Source organism: Corvus kubaryi, unplaced genomic scaffold (assembly GCF_017639235.1).
Source record: "Corvus kubaryi isolate FWS band 111438036 unplaced genomic scaffold, C.kubaryi_AGA036_p1.0 66, whole genome shotgun sequence".
Classification (NCBI taxonomy): Eukaryota; Metazoa; Chordata; class Aves; order Passeriformes; family Corvidae; genus Corvus; species Corvus kubaryi.
The window spans coordinates 13,545,079-13,551,828 of NW_024582054.1; positions in this window are offsets into that span (position 1 = coordinate 13,545,079).

A 6,750-nucleotide genomic window follows, 5' to 3' on the forward strand; every position below is an offset into this window, starting at 1 on the left:
GGGGAGCCCGAGAGGGGAGCCCAGCAGTGAAAGTCCTGGAGCATTAACACTTATTGATTTCTACTTTGCTGACATTTTATTCTATTACCAAGTTTACGATTAGCCTAAACTAGGATCCGTGACAGCCGAGGCAGGGTGCGGAGCCCCCGAGGGGTGAGGGGCACTCACTTCTTGGGTTTGCACCCCGCTAGCCCCGCAAGCATCTGCTCTGAGCAAAGGCCACCTTCCAGAGGCTGCCCCAGCTCCTGGCACTGGAAGGGTTCTGAGGTGAATTGAGTTTGCAACGCTGGGCAGGCTGCACTCTCTTTTTGTTCACCAAGAAGATGCTGGTGATTTTGAGGAGATGGAGCTTTCTCCAAATTCTGTATCCTTATAAACACCCAAGTCTTTAATATTACATTTGATGGGGATAGTCAGCTCACCCCCTTTTCAACATCTGTCTGTCCATCTCTCCATCCCTTCTTCTCTTCCTCTCCCTTCCCTTTGGATCCTCATTTCCATCTGTTTAAACAGCAACAGCAATGTATGTTGCAGGTATTTCAAATTGCACCATTAAAGATTTTATGTTGTGGATGTTAAAATTAAAAAGATATATGTGCAAATAGTCACTATGAATTTAATCAACTTGATTTAATACTAATAGGAAACAGCAAATGGAATTTATGACTCAAAAAGAAGTGAATTTTTTTAAATAAATACAAGTACTTTGTGAAAAACAGAAAAAAATCCCAATCTGAAGAGTTTATTAGAGTCTAATCCCCCAACAACAACCGAAACCGGGGCTACCCACCCAATAATCCTGGCTGCCATTAAAATATTAAAGATAAATCTAATCGTCTCTTTATCCAAAATAAGCGACTTTTATGTGGGGAGAAAATGTCTAACCCTTTGGGAAGAGAATTACTCCTAATGCATCAAATGGAATTCAGTCAGGATGGCAAAACTAGGTTTAAAAGCAAATGAGATGGTAATAGAGATAAAGGCCAGTATAACAAATTAAAAATACTCATTTACACGAATTAAAATCACTCCTAAAAGGGTTCTGAGTAAGGAGGCCACTGGATGGTCTTGGTCCTTCTTGGTATGCATGGGTTTATGCAGCCTCTCAGGAGACAGGGCAAGGCAGGATGTGGTGCTGAGTATCTGTGGGGGAGAAGTTCTGTTCTTGACCCCATCTGTCTGAGGCGGTTTTTACCCATGTCCTGCAACGGCCCCAAACCCATGTGCAGCGTGAGTTACACCAGTCCACAGCCTCCAAACAATTGCTTCTGGCCCCAGCATTCTTTCCCCAGCTGATGCCATGTGCCCAGGATGTCTCTATGGATTCCCCTGTGCTCCAGGGTTTGTAACACATTGTGGCAGCTCCCAGTGACACCAAGTTCATGCTGGGCATGACAAGGTGCCCAGCCTGGGATTTGGGTGATGTCTGTCCATGGGAACACTCTGTTGAGGATGACAGTTCCCAGGGACCTCACCCAGCTGGGGCAAAATCACCTCAGGGGCCTGGAAACTGAGCTTGCTGCATGCCAGGAGGAGCTGCACCTGAGTGGTGGTTGAGCACAGCACCCTGCGCAGAGGTCTGGGAGCTGTGAGTTTCCTCTCCTTTCCTACTACCTGAGGAGCTTAAAGGGAGTGGGGCAAGGCAGAGAGGAGACCCGTCAGCACTGCTGCCTTCCCAAGCCCTGTGCCTGGACAGACCCAGTGTCCCAGTCACAGCACCCCTTCCCTTCCCTTCCCTTCCCTTCCCTTCCCTTCCCTTCCCTTCCCTTCCCACAGCTTCACACCCTGCACATGGAAACAGCTTCCAGGCACAATCTGTGCTGTGGACTTCCAGGAGGGTCAGGCCCCCATGGCAAGGGCATGGGTGTGGGCAAGGGCGGAACCACAGCTGCTGATGGGTGCTGGGTGGGGACTGCTGCAGCATCCCGCCTCCTCACACATCCCCATACGCACTGGTGTGGTGAAGAAGGTTGTAGCTGGTCCCACTACCTTGTTAGATCATTTTGAGATTGTCTGTGTGCCCCACTTTTGGAAACCCAAACTAATCTGTGGGTGCACTGGAGGAAAAATCCCACTGGAATGCTTCTTCCAAGATACAGCCCATGGCACACTCACAGGCAAGGTGCCATTTGCAGTGGGTTATAGGCAGGTACGTTTGCCAAAACTGGGAAGATGCTGAGTTTCCTCACAACCAACTTCATGAAAGACATCTGGTAAATCGACAGAGCACACCTTTACCAGCTGAGACTTCTCCTTCCATGCATGAAACACAAACATGTTTCCAAAGGGAGAAACAGTGAAATTGGAAATGTCCTCACTAGCAATATGTGGCATGAGTAAGAGCAGTTCTTTACAGCATCAGAGCTTCAGGCTGCTTAGATTCCCTAGCATCATTTTAGGTTCACTTTGCAATTTTAAGATTATAGATGCAATTTTATAGGCAAAATAGTTTTTTCTTTAGTTAATGATTAGGGTCTGGAAAACAAGATTGCTTCCTCTGGCAAAAAAAGCCACTTGTCTTCCCAAATTTGATTGTTAGACTTCACCTTTAGTGGAAGACTTCTGTCTTCTGAATGGCAGTGGAATCAGTGATGTTCTTGGCATCTTGGCTTCTTATTTGTACAGACACAGCAATTTCAGCTCACAAGGACCTTGGCAGGCCCTCCAGTCCTTTCCCCACCTGTAAGTGGGATCCACCATACGCAAAGCAATCATGTGAGATGTGTGTAACCTGTCCTTAAACCTACCCCATGAAGTTTCTCCAAGATAGGCATCCTATCCTAATGCCTGCCCTAAAGAGGATCAGCATCTTGTCCTAACATTTTCCTAACTGTTAAAGAGTTTCTCCTACTGCCTTGCTGCAGACAAAGCCATCTGCTATAATGCTTCCAGTGTATCTGCTATGCTCAGTAGATACAGTGGACAATTTTGGAAGACTACCACTGCTACATTTTCTAAAATATATTTGAAGACTTGTTGTCATCTCACTTCAGTCATCTTCGCTGTAGACCTAGGAAATGTAAGCTTTCTAGATATCTCATTATTTCTCTGCCATCCCTCACCAATCAGCCCAGATCGGTCCTGAAGCTCAGTATGCAGAACGGGCAGAGCAGAGTGCAACCGGGGCCGTGGACTGGCTGGAAAGCTGCTTTAGGTACTTTATCTTGTATATTGTCCCCAGGACAGGTACTCATCTATGGGCAGAAGCTGAATCTAGTAATATTTTCCTATATATTTATTTTGCTTAAAGACTCCATACCTTGTAATAAAACTAGATCTCCCTGGGATTTCCCCCAAACACAAACACACACTTTTCTTTAAACAAGGCAGCGTGTTTTGTTATCTGATGATGAAAAGGACATCAAATTGTTTCCCGAATATCCTCTTTCACACAAAACCAAGAAAAGGGAACATCTAATATAGTTAAAGGAAAATGCATCACACAAAACCCTTTGACACAATGTATAATTTACCTGAAGTACTCATGTGCCATTATTTAGAAGTGAGCAGGACATCCTCAGCCAAAGATGAATATTTTAATTAAATGGTTAATGAAGTGGCCAACAGTCATAGTGAATCAAGCAAATCTTTATATACATTTATGGCAGCTTCATTTAGGATGTCCAGGTCAAACATCATTACTTTCCTATGCCACACTTTAGCTGACTTTAAAATTATATCTGCTGAATAGATCTTAGTCCACATGGTAAAGCCTATGTCTTGCTGCTCTCTTACTTTCTAATGAATCAACACTGGAACTCTTGAAACTGGTTGAACAAAAATAAGCTCAGTTGCTACAGAAGAGTTAAAATCATGCCTACATTATGGGCCTAGCTTGCAATAAAAATCACTTCTAGTAAGCTTCTTTAAAAAGGAGATAGAAACATTTATCCATTGAATAATATTCTCTTCTATTTTAGGGGTTGGAAAAGAGTGGCAATAAACCTCTGGTGTTGCCCCATCCAGCACTGCCCAGAGAGAGGAAGTGAACCAGACGTGAGGAGACACTGATATGCAGTACCCACTCCAGACTGGCCCAAAGGGTTAGATTTTTCTCCTCTGATTTACAGGCAACTGGAAGTTACTGATATATTCAGCTAACAGCAAGTTTTGATATCCAGCCTTTAACTGCTCAGCAGCCCCATGCAGAAAAAGTGTTGTTTAAACTCCTTGTCCTAAGCAGGGCAGAGCTGCCCAATGCCTCAAGCTGAAAGGGGCCAGCAGAAAGGTGTCCTGAGTTACCTGGCCTTGCCACAGGAAACTGCAGGACAGAGGCACTGCCTGTGTTGTGGTGTGGTTGAGTCCTAGCAGCTGAAAGTTCCACGTGGCATGAATGGAGGTGCTCAGCCAGAGAGAAAATAGGAGAAATACGGATGCGTCTGTGTCAGAAGAGAAAGAGCAGTATAATGGAAAAAAGGAAAATGTCAGAAGGGCTAAGCAAAGTGAAACTCTAGCTCTGTTAAATGTCAGTGACCAAGGTCCTGCTGTCTTCAGTAGGATGAAAATTTTACCCAGGGGTTAAGAGGTGCAGCTCGAAACTACCAGGATGATTCAGAGAAGGCAGAAACGGAGACATCTGCTCAGGGCTGCAGTAACTCAGCCAGCAGCTGCCAACTGGGAGCATTTGGCCATGGGCACGACAGGTGCTGCAATCTCCTGTCATCATGTACTTTGTATCTTTGATTATTTAGAGATCAATATACTGACACGTAAAGAAAAAGATATGTTCAATAGGACACTGTTGATATCAGAAGCTTCTTATATGGGAAGACTTTTATATAGATAGAACATCCCTATCAGACACCGTGACCTCCATGGAGTTCAAGATTTTAGAGACTGAAGGGAACATTACAACCTTCTAGCCTGAACTTTGAGATAAAATAGGCTACAAAATCAAACAATTTCTGCATCAGGCCAATAGATTCTGGATGAGTTATAGACCATCTCTTAAAAACTTTCAGCCTTGATTTGAAGACTTTATGTGGTAGACAGAATTTACAACATCTGTGCGCAGGTAGCTCTGGTCAGTCTTCGTGTCTCAGCAGTTTTTATTAATACAGAAAGTGTTCCTTCTTGTCATATTAGCATTATCATGTCCTATATCCATCTACAGCGCAACATATGGTGGAAGGATAATGTAAAAATCTCCAGTGACTGTGACTTCAGTAGATCACCAGTGCTCCCCAAATTTTAAGAACACAGCTAAAATAAAAACATACTTTATTCAAAGTATTTTTCCATATATAGGTTTTGAAAGGAGACAGGCAGGAGCTGCATGCACTTCCACTGTAGAGGAGACCAAGGTAACTGATGCAGTGCTGGAAGAACCCAAAAGCCATTGTGGAGGAGATGGAAGAGCACAGGGAGATCAGGTCTGACCTATCTGTTTGAATCGTCAGAGAGTCATAGAATGTATTGGGTTGAAAGGGACCTTAAAGATTATCTAGTTCCAACCCCCCTGACATGACCAGGGATGCCACCCACTAGATCAGGTTGTCTCAAGCCCCATCCAACCCGGCCTTGAACACTTCCAAGGAAGGGGCATCCACAACTTCTCTGCAACCTGCTCAGTGCCTCACTACCCCCTGAGTAAAGAATTTCTCCCTAGCATCTAATCTAAATCTCTCCTCATTCAATTAAAAACCATTCCCCCTCTGTCCTCTCACTGTCTACCCATGTAAAAAATTGCTCTCCATCTTTTTTATAAGGCATTTTTATCCACTGAGGTCTGTCTAGACAAATACAGCTTTGAACCTAGTGCTGACAGAGACAACAAACATGCTTCTCTAATAGAAATGGAGGAGAAGTGACACTTCTTTAGAGACTAAGGGTGCAACAACAGACTTTGCCTCTACTGGGATTCAAGTTGTCCATGGACACAGGAGAAGGCTGAAGTAAAGTCACGACTGAAGAAAGAACCAAGTCAGCCCAATACATGTGCCCTGGATGAAGGACAGATTTGCAAAAAGAAATGGGAGAAGTAGAAGTGGAAAAGCTCAGCATCAAGCATAAGGCAGAAGAACTATGGAAAAAGAAAAAGGGTGAGGTGGGTCAGAAAAATGGGAGAGAATTCGAGGTTTTTATGTTTTTCTCCCCAAGAAACCATCTGAGTCATGTAGCTGAGGAAAGCTCAAATAAAGACAGAATTTCTTCTGGTCAAGACAGGGTGAAAATATTGCCAGAAATTAGTTAGAGAGGTATTGAAATACAAGTACTGATATATAAGAAACTCCAATATATATTAGCAAAGACCCTATGTCTATACCTTTATAGCCTGGCAGTGGTCAGAGCATTAACTTTGTATGAACTACTTCAAATCACTTGACAAGGAGGCTGATCTGGAGCTACAGTCCCAGTTTGGTATTCCTCTGATTAACTAGCCCCATGAGCAGACTTCAGGAGCCACGCTGTGGACTATTGACCGCTATTGCAGCACACGCTGTGGTGGAGCTCTTGCCTCAGGTTGAGTAAAACAGGGCAAGTCTTAGGCTTTCTCTTAGTTTAATGTCTTTGGTTGGGGTAATGCTGGCAGGGATGAGGTGTGTGACATCTTGCCCACAGGTGATGAAAGGCAAGTTAACAAGGAACTGTGTGGTTCAGAAACCGTGCTCATGGGCATGGGTGTCTAGAGAGTCCAAGCAACTGTTTCACCTCCTTTGATGGCATGAAGCCGAATGTTTCTCCAACATGCAAAGCTTCCAGCTCTATATTTTCAAGGAGAACTGTTCAGTTTTAATTTTTGGGTTTCCT